The 12099-nt window shown below is 44.6% G+C and overlaps 1 protein-coding gene across 6 annotated transcripts in view; it reads right to left on the reverse strand.

The window, feature by feature from the left end:
* LMAN2L (lectin, mannose binding 2 like) overlaps positions 1-12099 on the reverse strand; it is a 33018-nt gene that overhangs the window by 8052 nt on the left and 12867 nt on the right. The gene's annotated exons all lie outside the window — the stretch shown is intronic.

The raw sequence follows: 12099 nt of genomic DNA on the forward strand, positions 1-12099 counted from the left end.
AAACCAACCTAAATCCCCAAACAGAATTTTAGGGTCCGTGATATACAAAACCATATATATGTACAGGTACTTAACAAAGTTTTCTGAGGAAAGGGTCTATTACTGTCATTAGATTCTCAAAAGGGTCCCCTAGGAAGACAATTCTAACTGACAGAGGGTCCTGGAGCTTTCAGAGGACCTTTACAAAATACAGTGTTACACCATCAAGCAGGCCCCACTTACGTTTCTGAAAATCAGAAACACTCCCAGACTTCTATATTTCTATAGCAAAGGGAGAGACAGGGCTAAATTCTTCCAAATTCAAGATGTCCTTTACTGTGCCTAGGATATAGAGATATAGCTCTTGCCCAGAAGGCAAAAATCCACCACTTGAGAAAGTATAAAATCAACTGTAATCCAAAGGTATCATTTACCGTCCAATTAAGCCTGATGGACATATATTTGCAAGTAATTCTTGCCATTCTATCCTATAGCATGTGGCCAAGAAAGAAGCCTGGTGGGAACATTATGGCATGACATACTCAGAAAAATCTTAAGGCTTAAATGCATGTAGATTTGCTACAGAAAAGAGATTCTACACAAGCCCAGCCCAGCCATGCCCTATGGGAAGGGTAGGTGATGGTGTAGAGCTCAAAGTGTTCATTTTTCTAATACTCAGTGAGCACCTGTCATGATCCAGGCACTGTTCCAGACGCTGAGGGTCCAAAGGGAAACAATCTGCTCTCATGGAGCTGCAATTAGAGTGGAAGACACAAACAATAAACAAGCCAACAAAACTGATAGTGAAAAATGCTATGATAAAAATAAAATAGGTAATAGGACAGAAATTGATGAGGGAACCCCCCTCTAAGGAAGTACATCTGAGCTTAGACCCAAGTAATTAGAGGGATTCTACAAAAAGATCTGAGAGCATAAGCAGTATAAAGTTGGCATACTGAAGGAACCAGAAGACAGATGTACCTGAAACACAGCTACTAAGGAAGAGGCTGATGTGAGCTGAGGCAGCAGCCATAGCACAAGGGACCTCAGGAGCCACAGTAAGGAGTCTGGGGTGGGGCTCCCCAGCCATTCTCTTCTTCTGTCACTGGCAGAATTTGCACAGCACACAGAAAGATAGGAAGTCAGTGAATGATCAAAGGACTACAAAATTACTCTTCTACAACTATTTTTAGAACAAGGAGTTGTGAGCATGTTCTCAGACACTGAGAAAATCTCATAATTTCATAGATAATTAAAGAAAATAAGGGGCTCGGTGCCCATAGCTCAGTGAGTATGATACTGGCCACATACACCAAGGCTGGTGGGTTCAAGCCTGTCCCTGGCCTGCTAAACACCAATGACAATTGGGGGGGGGGGGTGTTTTTGTTTTTTTTTTTGACTGGGCTGGGTTTGAACCCACCACCTCTGGCATATGGGGCCAGTGCCCTACTCCTTTCAGCCACAGGTGCCTCCCACCAATAACAATTGCACCAAAAAAAAAAAGCCGGGTGTTGTGTGTTGTGGCGGGTGCTTGTAGTCCCAGCTGCTCCAGAGGCTGAGGCAAGAGAATGGCTTAAGCCCAAGAGTTGGAGGTTGCTGTGAGCTTTGATGTCACAGCAGCACTCTACCAAGGGTGACATTATGAGACTCTGTCTCAAAAAAAAAAAGAAGGGAGTAAAAATGCCTAGGAGAGTTCTGACAACCCCAAGGCTTACTTCATTGTTCACCTCCAGGAACATGACAGACATTTAGGTGCAACTTTAAAGCGTGTGTTTAGGGACGGTTGGCTCATGCGTGTGATCCCAGTACTCTGGGAGGACAAGGCAAGAGGACTGCTTGAGTTCAGAAGTTTGAGAACAGTCTGAGCAAGAGTGAGACCATGTCACTACTAAAAACAGAAAAATTAACCAGGTGATACTGTAGTGTACACCTATAGTCCCACCTACTTGGGAGGCTGAGGCAGGAGGATTGCTTAAGCACAGGAGTCAGAAGTTGCAGTGAACTATGAGGACACCACTGCACTCCAGCTGAGGTGATAGAGCAAGACTCTGCCTCAAAAAAAAAAGAGGGTGTCTAGGACAGCAATCCTTAGGCTAAAGGTGCCTCACTCTTCCCAAGTTTTTCAACTGCACATATCAGTGGGCCCTCAGTCAAAGGGTCTCATTCAGTAGGTCTAGAGGGGAGTACAGGATTACATAGTTTTCTCTTTTTTCTTTTTTGAGTCTCAAGCTGTCACCCTGGGTAGTAGAGTGCTGTGGCATCACAGCTAACAGCAACCTCAAACCCTTGGGCTTAAGTGATTCTCATGCCTCAGACTCCCAAGTAGCTCGGACTACAGGTACCTACCACAACACCTGGCTATTTTTTTTGCAGTTTTGGGCTGGGGCCGAGCTTGAACCCACCACCTCTGGCATATAGGGCTGGCGCCCTACTCCTTTAAGCCACAGGCGCCTCCCAACCTGGCTATTTTTTGTTGCAGTTGTCATTGTTGTTTTAGCTGGTCCAGACTGGGTTTGAAACCGCCAGCCTTGGTGTATGTGGCCAGTGTCCTACTCACTGAGCTATGGGCACTGCCTAGGATTATCCATTTTTTCTTTTTTTTTTTTAGAGACACAGTCTCACTTTGTCACCCTCAGTAGAGTGCTATGGCATCACAGCTCACAGCAACCTCTAGCTCCTGTACTTAGGCAATTCTCTTGCCTCAGTCTCCAAAGAAGCTGGGACTACGGGTGCCTGCCACAACACCCGGCTATTTTTTTCTGTTGTTGCAGTTTGGCAGGGGCCAGGTTTGAACCCTCCACCCTCAGTATACAGGGCAGGCGCCCTACTCACTGAGCCACAGGCACCGCCCAGGATTACGTATTTTTTAAAAGCACTACAGGACACTGAGACAGGCAGCCAAATGTAAGAAGCACTGGGGTGGCGCCTGTGGTTCAAAGGGGTGGGGTGCCGGCCCCATATGCTGGACGTGGCGGGTTCAAACCCAGCCTCAGCCAAAAAAAAAAAAATAATAATAATAATGTAAGAAGCACTGTACTAGACACAGAGCCCCAAAGTTTTGCAGCTAGAATCTGTCTACTTCATGACTTGGCCTTTGATTTTTAACCTCACATTACTAGGAAAGTCTCTAATATGTCATCTTATTTTCTATTCCTAGTCAACAGTTCTTGAAGTGTTTTCTTGGGTAGCCACTGATTTCACACAGCAGTAAATGTTTTTCCCCCTGGAAAGCAGCAGCCTAGAACTAGAATCAAAGGTTGAAGAATCACATTGATTTTGGCAAGGCCAGAGTTTCATTCCTAAAGAGTCACCAGAAAGGAGGAGCTCCCACCTATTGTCCTAAAGATCATTGTTTGTAAGATAGAGAAATATTTTCAACTTTTTTACTACAAGCCTACTTTTAAAAAAAATTATTTTTAAGAGACTCTCTATATGATAATTGTATTTTCAGCATATCCTGACTAAAAAGACACCCATGAGCTTGTGGATTTATGGATTCTATGCCAAAATTCCATATGGCCTCTATTATCAGAGAGCCCTAAGTTAGGTATGCAGTATGTTACTCACCAGGGCGTATAACCTTAGGTAGATTACATCATCTCCTTTTTTTTTTTTTTTTTTTTTACATCACCTCTTTAAGATTGTAGTTCCTCACTATAAACTGGAAAAATAATGCACAGCTCAAAGAGTTAATTATAAAGATGAAATCAAGGGCCAGGCGCAATGGATTAAACCTATAATCCCAGCACTCTCTGGAAGGCCGAGGTAAGTAGATTGCTTGAATTCAGGAATTCAAGACCAGCCTGAGCAAGAGCAAGACCTCATTTCTAAAAATAGCTGGGCATTATGATGGTTACCTGTAGTCCCAGCCAGTCAGGAGGCTGAAGTAAGAGGATCACTTCAACCCAAGAGTTTGAGGTTGCTGTGAGCTGTGACGCCATAGCACTCTACTAGGGGCAAGAAAGTAAGACTCTGTCTCAAAAAAAAAAAAAAAGAATGATGAAATGAAATATGTAAAGCATTGCAGGCAGCGCCTATGGCTCAAAGGAGTAGGGCGCCGTGCCCCCTATGCCGGAGGTGGTGGGTTCAAACACAGCCCCGGCCAAAAACTGCAAAAAAAAAAAAAAAAAAAAAAAGAAAGAAAGAAAAGAAATATGTAAGGCATTTAGTGCAGGGTCTGGCTTTCAGGAGGGAAGTCAATAAATGTTCAATCACTGACTAAATTAATGAATTTCTAGTTACATACGTGTTCTCAGATACTCACATAAACACAAAGTCAAACATACATCTTTTAGAGCAGTAATTCCCAGACCATTGGCTGCCATGGACCAGAAAAATTTCCGAAAGTATTTTGGGGATCAATAAGTTTGTTTTTTATTGCCTACTAAATATATTCAAATATAATAATGGGGTGCTCAGTGAGTAGGGCTCCAGCCCCATATACGGAGGGTGGTGGGTTTGGACCCGCTCTAGATAAACTGCAACAACAAAAAATAAGTAAGTGTAGAATATAAATGTCTAAACACAATAACTAAGAAAATGCCATGAAGGTTATGTTAACCAGTTTGATGAAAATATTTCAAATTGTATATAAAATCAGTACCCCATGATTGCATTAATGTACACAGCTATGATTTAATAAAAATAAATAAATAAATAGCCAGGTGTTGTGGTGGGCGCCTATAGTCCCAGCTACTCGGGAGGTTGAGACAAGAGAATCACGTAAGCCCAAGAGCTGGAGGTTGCTGCGAACTGATGCCTCAGCACTCTACCGAGGGCGATAAAATGAGACTCTGTCTCTAAAAAAATAGTAATAATACAATAACGGGGCAGGTACAGTGGCTCACGCCTCTTAGCACTCTGGGAGGCCAAGGTGGGTCAATTGCTTTAGCTCACGAGTTCAAGACCAGCATAAGCAAAAAGCAAGACCCAGTCTGTACTAAAAATAGAAAAACTGAGGCAGAGGATCGCTTGAGCCTGAGTTGGAGGTTGCTATGATGTATGATGCCACAGCACTCTATCCCAGGAGACAGCTTGAGTCTCTGCCTCAAAAGAGACAGATACGTAAAATATGATGCAATATTTTGTTTTTAAAAAAGATACCTGTAAAGAAAAAAAGATTTCGGTGGCGCCTGTGGCTCAGTGAGTAGGGCACTGGCCCCATAAACTGAGGGTGGCGGGTTTGAACCCGGCCCTGGCCAAACTGCAACAAAAAAAATAGCCAAGCGTTGTGGTGGGCACCTGTAGTCCCAGCTACTCAGGAGGCTGAAGCAAGAGAATCACCTAAGCCCAGAAATTGGAGGTTGCTTGTAAGCTGTGATGCCATAGCACTCTACCCAGGGCAATAAAGTAAGACTGTCTCTAAAAAAAAAAAAAAGGGGGGGGGGGGCAGAAAATATTTTCAAATAAAAAAATTTGATGCCACAGCACTCTATCCAGGGTGATAAAGTAAGATTCTGTCTAGAAAAAAAAAAAGAGAGAGGGAGAAAATAGTTTCAAATTAAAAAAACCAGGATAGGGCGGCGCCTGTGGCTCAGTGAGTAGGGCGCCGGCCCCATATGCTGAGGGTGGCGGGTTCAAACCCAGCCCCGGCCGAACTGCAACAACAACAAAAAATAGCCGGGCATTGTGGCAGGCGCCTGTAGTCCCAGCTGCTCGGGAGGCTGAGGCAGGAGAATCGTGTAAGCCCAAGAGTTAGAGGTTGCTGTGAGCCGTGTGACGCCACGGCACTCTACCCGAGGGCGGTATAGTGAGACTCTGTCTCTATAAAAAAAAAAAAGCCAGGATAGGGCGGCGCCTGTGGCTCAAGGAGTAGGGCGCTGGTCCCATATGCTGGAGGTGGCAGGTTCAAACCCAGCCCGGCCAAAAAATAAATAAATAAATAAAAATTAAAAAACCAGGATAGCACATTATTGTTAACTTTCTTCCAGTTCAAAATAAGAAAAACAATTACCACATCATAAAAAAACATAGGGGCTCGGTGGCTAGGGTGCCAGCCACATACACTGGAGGTGGCAGGTTCAAACCCAGCCTGGGCCTGCCAAACAATGACAACTCTAGCCAAAAAAGAGCCAGGCGCTGTGGTGGGCACCTATAGTCCCAGCTACTTGGGAGGCTGAGGCAAGAGAATCACTTAAGTTCAAGAGCTTGAGGTTGCTGTGAACTGTGACGCCAGGACGACTGTCTCAAAAAAAAAAAAGGGGGGAACCAGGAGACAGTGGTGTGCACCTGTAGTCCCAGCTACTTGGGAGGCTGAGGTGGGAGGGCTGCTTGAGCTGAAGAGTTTGACTTTAGCCTTGGCAATATAGTAAGACCCTGATTCTAAAAAATTAAAATTAAATTAAAACATAGGAGTGTGGCTCAGCACCCATAGCACAGTGGTTACAGTGCCGGCCACATACACGGAGGGAGGAAGGTTAGAACCTGGCCTGGGTCTGCTAAACAACAATGACAACTGCAACACAAAAATAAAAAATAGCCGGGCATGTGGTGGATGCCTGCAGTCCCAGCTACTTGGGAGGCTGAGGCAAGAGAATCGCTTAAGCCCAAGAGTTTGAGGTTACTGTGAGCTGTGACATCACAGGCACTCTACCGAGGGCAACATACTAAAACTCTGTCTCAAAAACAAAAAACAAAAAAACACGAGGAGTGCCTCAAACAAAATTTGCATGTTGAGCTGATCTAGGACAGCGGCTCTCAACCTTCCTAATGCTGTGATGTATTTTCATTGTTACAAGGGGGTAGCGACCCACAGGTTGAGAACCACTGAGCTAGGAAGCCCAGCCAGACAGCTTATCTTCCCACTCTCTGACCAGCTGTTTCTGTTTCTCTGGGGTGAAGTCTATATGTCTCACAAAGAAAAATGAAGGCCAAGCCTGCCAAGGAACTGCATTCCAGGAAGGCCTCTTTGTCATGATAATCTGATGTCAAGCGAAAGACCTTACCACTCCAAGACTGCTACTAAGTTCCCAACAACTTTTCACCAACATCTGGGTTGAGTGCAAAACTGATGATCATAAGCTGATGATTTCATCATGCCAAAAAAAGATAATCAACTCATCTTTTAATGGTCATCTGAAAAATAACAGCAATATGAGATATAATTCAAATACCGCACAATTCACTTAAAGTGTATAATCCAACAGCTTTTAGTATACTCAGAATTATGATTATGATTACCACAATCAATTTTAGAACATTTTCATCACCCCGAAAAGATACCGCATGCCTCTCCCCATCTCCACACCACATTGCCTCAACCCTAGACAACCACTAATCTACTGTCTACAGATTTGCCTATTGTGGACATTTCATATGCATGGGATCATACAATGTATTGGCCTTTTGGGACTGGCTTCTTTCACCTACCATGTTTTCAAGGATCATCCCTGTTGGGACACATATCAGTATTTCCTTTTTATTGCTGATATTTCATTGTATGAATACACCACATTTTGCTTATCCACTAATCAGCTGATTGACATCTGAGTCGTATCCATATTCTTCGTTACCATGAATAACGCTGCTATGAACGTTCATGTAACAGTTTTTGTGCAGGTATGTTTTCATTCCTCTTAGATATACGAATACCTACTAATGGAATTGCTAGGGCATATATATAACTATTTAATCATTTGAAGAAACATAAAACTGTTTTCCACAGCAAATGTAAATTTTACATTTCCAACAACAGAACATGACAGTTCCAATTACTCCACATCCTTGTCAAAACTTATCTTTTTTATTTTAGCCATCCTAGTGGGTAAGCAGTGGTAACTCACTGTGGTTTCGACTTACATCTCCCTGATGGCTAACAATGTTGAGCATCTTTTCATGTGTTTTTTTGCCATCTGTATATTTTCTTTGGGAAAATATCTATTCAGAGGCGGCACCTGTGGCTCAAAGGAGTAGGGCGCCAGCCCCATATATTGGAGGTGGCAGGTTCAAACCCCGCCCCAGCCAAAAACTGCAAAAAAAAAAAATTCAAATCCTTTGCTGATTTTTTTTCTTTTTTCTTGAGATAGAGTCTCACTTTGTCAACCCCAGGAGAGTGCCATGGCATCATAGCTCACAGCAACTTCAGACTCTTGGGTTCAAGTAATTCTCTTGCCTCAGCCTCCCGAGTAGCAGAAACTGCAAGTGCCCACCACAATGCCTGGCTTTTCTTTCTTCCTTTTTTTTTTTTTTTTGAAACAGAGTCCCATTATGTCGCCCTCGGTAGAGTGCCATGCCATCACAGCTCACAACAACCTCAAACTCTTGGGCTTAGTGATTCTCTTGCCTCAGCCTCCCAAGTAGCTGGGACTACAGGCGCCCGCCACAACGCCCGGCTATTTTTTGTTGCAGTTCTCATTGTTGTTTTTAAAAGGCCCAGGCAGGGTTCAAACCTGCCAGCGTTGGTGTATGTGGCTGTCGCTATAACCACTGTGCTATGGGCATGAGCCTTTTTTTTTTTTTTTGAGACAGAGTCTCACTATGTTGCCCTCAGTACAATGCTGTGGCGTCACAGCTCACAGCAACCTCAAACTCTTAGGCTTAAGCGATTCTTTTGCCTCAGGCTCCCAAGTAGCTGGGACTACAGGCCCACCATAATACCTGGCTAGATTTTTTTGTTGTTGTTGTAGCTGTCACTGTTTCTGGCAGGCCCAGGCCAGGTTCGAACCTGCCAGCCCCAGCATATGTGGCCAGTGCCCTCACCACTGAGCTATAGGCGCTGAGCCAATGCTCGGCTATTTTTAGAGACAGGGTCTCACTCCAGCTCAGGCTGGTCTTGACTCAACTTAGGCGATCTGCCCCTTGGCCTCCCAGAGTGCTGGGATTTCAGAGGTAAGCCACCACATCCAGCCTCCTTTGCCTATTTTTTAATTGGGTTATCGTATTATTGTGTTGTAATGGTTCTCTATATATTCTAAAAACAAGTCCCTAATTAGATATATGATTTGTACTTCTCCCGTTCTGTGGTCTGTTTTTCACATTCCTAATGTTGTTTTACAAAGCATACAAGTTTTCAATTTTGATAAAGTCCAATTTACCTACTTTTTCTTGTGTTACTTTTTTTTTTTTTTTGGGAACAGAGACTCAAGCTGTCACCCTAGGTAGAGTGCTGTAGCATCACAGCTCACAGCAACCTCCAACTCCTGGGCTCAAGCGATTCTCTTGCCTCAGCCTCCCAAGTAGCTGGGACTACAAGCACCTGCCACAACGTCTGGCTATTTTTTTTTTTTTTGGTTGCAGCCGTCATTGTTGTTTGGTGGGCCTGGGCTGGATTCAAACCCGCCAGCTCAGGTGTATGTAGCTGGTGCCTTAGCCGCTTGAGCCACAGGCGCAGAGCCTTCTTGTGTTACTTTTGCTTTTGGTATCATATTTAAAAAGGCACCACTTGGGCTCGGTGTCTGTGGCTTAAGCGGCTAAGGTGCCACCCACATACATCTGAGCTGGCGGGTTTGAATCCAGCCTGGACCCGCCAAACAACAATGACAGCTGCAACCAAAAAATAGCCGGGCGTTGTGGCAGGCACCTGTAATCCCAGCTACTTGGGAGGCAGAGGCAGGAGAATGGCTTGAGCCCAGGAGTTGGAGGTTGCTGTGAGCTGTGAGCTGTGAGCTGTGATGTTACGGCAGTCTACCCAGGGTGACAACTTGAGGCTCTGTCTCAAAAAAAAAAAAAACAACCATTTGGGTGGTGCCTGCAACAGCTCAGTGAATAGAGCGCCAACCCCATATACCAAGGGTGGCAGGTTCGAACCCAGCCCTGGCCAAACTGCAACAAAAAAATAGCCAGGCACCTGTAGTCCCAGCTACTTGGGAGGCTGAGGCAAGAGAATTGCCTACACCCAAGAGCTGGCTGTGAGCTGTGACACCACAGCACTCTACCAAGGGCGACAAAGTGAGACTCTTGTCTCTAAAAAAAAAAAAACCACTGGGCAGCACCTGTTGCTCAGTGGGTAGGGCGCCAGCCCCATATACTGAGGGTGGTGGGTCCAAACCTGGCCCCAGCCAAACTGCAACAAAAAAATAGCTGGGCCAGTTGTGGTGGGCGGCTATAGTCCCAGCTACTCTGGAACCTGAGTCAAGAGAATCACCTAAGCCCAAAAGTTGGAGGTTGCTGTGAGCTGTAACACTATTGCACTCTACTGAGGGTGACAAAATGAGACTGTCTCTAAAAAAAAAAAACCACCTAATGCAGGTCATAAAGTTTTTTTTCTTTTTTTTTTTTTTTTAAGACAGTCTCACTCTGTCACCCTAAGTAGAATGCCATGGCATCATAGCTCACAGCAATTTCAATCTCTTTGGGCTTGAGCAGTCCTCTTACCTCAGCCTCCCAACTGGCTGGGACTACAGGTACCCACCACAATGCCTGGCAAGTTTTTTCTATTTTTAATAGAGATGGCGTCTTGCTCTTGTTCAGGCTGATCTTGAACTCCTAAGCTCAAGGGATCCTCCTGCCTCAGCTTCCCAGAGTGCTAGGATTACAGGCATGAGCTACCAGGCCCAGCCAAAATTATAAAACTCTTAGAAGAAAACATAGGGTTAATTCTTCATGACCTGGCCAGACTTGGTGGCTCAGTGCCTATAATCCCATGAGGCTGAAGCGGCCAGATCGCCTGGGCTCATGAGTTCAAGATCAGCCTGAGCTACAGTGATGCCCCATCTCTAAAAATAGCCCAGCATTGTGGCACATACCTATAATCCCAGCTACTCTGGAAGCTGAGGCAAGAGAATCGTTTGAGTCCAAGGGTTTGAGATTGCCATGAGTTATGACACCATGGCACTCTACTGAGGGTGACAAAGTAAGACTCTGGCTCAAAAAAGAAAATACAGTTTTGACTTGGCGCCCATAGCACAGTGGTTACGGTGCCAGCCACATACACCAAGGCTGGCGGGTTCAAACCCCAGCCCCGGCCAGATAGACAACAATGACAACTGCAACAAAGAGTGGCCGGGCATTGTGGTGGGCACCTGTGGTCCCAGCTACTTGGGAGGATAAGGCAGCAGAATCGCTTAAGCCCAGGAGTTTGAGGTAGCTGTGAGCTATGACACCACAGCACTCTAAATGGCAACATAGTGAGACTCTGTCTCAAAAAAAAAAAAAAAAAGTTTTATAGTTTTAATTTTGTGAAACAGGAAAGAATTTTTTTATTTTGGAAGTGGATAACCAGTTGTCCCTAAACTGCTGAAAAGAAGATTCTTTCCCCATTGAATTCTCTTGGCACCCTTGTAAAAAAAATCGATTAAATATGAGTGTTTATTGCTACAGTCACAGTTCTATTCCATTGCCTTATATGTCCATCCTTATGCCAGTAGCACACTTTTTTTTTTTTTTGAGAAAGAGTCTCACTTTGTCGCCCTGGGTAGAGTACTGAGGTTTCATAGCTCATAGTGACCTCAAACGTCTGGGCCCAAGCCTCTTGCCTCAGTCTCCTAAGTAGCTGAAACTATAGGCTCCTGCCACAATGACCAGGCTATTTTTAGAGATTGGGGGGCACGGGGGTGTCCTTGCTCTTGTTCAGGCAAGCAATCCACCCACCTGGCCATTTTATTCTCTTTGATGATACTATAAATGGAAATTTCAGATTGTTCATTGCAAGTATATAGAAATAAAATTGAAATTTATATATTAATTTGTATGCTGCTGAATTCATTTATTAGTTCTAATAGTTTTTTGTGTGTATAGATTCAGGATTTTCTATCTGCAAGTAGAAATAGTTGTACTGGCTTGGCGCCTACAGCTCAAGCGGCTAAGGCGCCAGCCACAGACAGGTTCAAATCCAGCCTGGGCCTGCCAAACGACGACAGCTACAACCAAAAATGGCCGGGTGTTGTGGTGGGCGCCTGTAGTCCCAGCTACTTGGGAGGTTGAGGCAAGAGAACCACTTGAGCCCAGGAGTTGCAGGTTGCTGTGAGCTGTGAGGCCACGGCACTCTACCCAGGGCAACAGCTTGAGGCTCTGTCTCAAAAAAAAAAATAGTTGTACTTCCTTCTTTCCAATCTGAATGTCTCTTACATAATTTTCATATCTAATTGCCCTGGCTAGAACCTCCAGTACAATGTGAAATAGAAGTGGCAAGAGTGGAAATCCTTGTCTTATTCCTGATCTTAAGAGGCAAGAATCAAGTTTTTT

The sequence above is a fragment of the Nycticebus coucang genome, chromosome 4, assembly GCF_027406575.1.
Source record: "Nycticebus coucang isolate mNycCou1 chromosome 4, mNycCou1.pri, whole genome shotgun sequence".
In the NCBI taxonomy this organism is placed as follows: domain Eukaryota; kingdom Metazoa; phylum Chordata; class Mammalia; order Primates; family Lorisidae; genus Nycticebus; species Nycticebus coucang.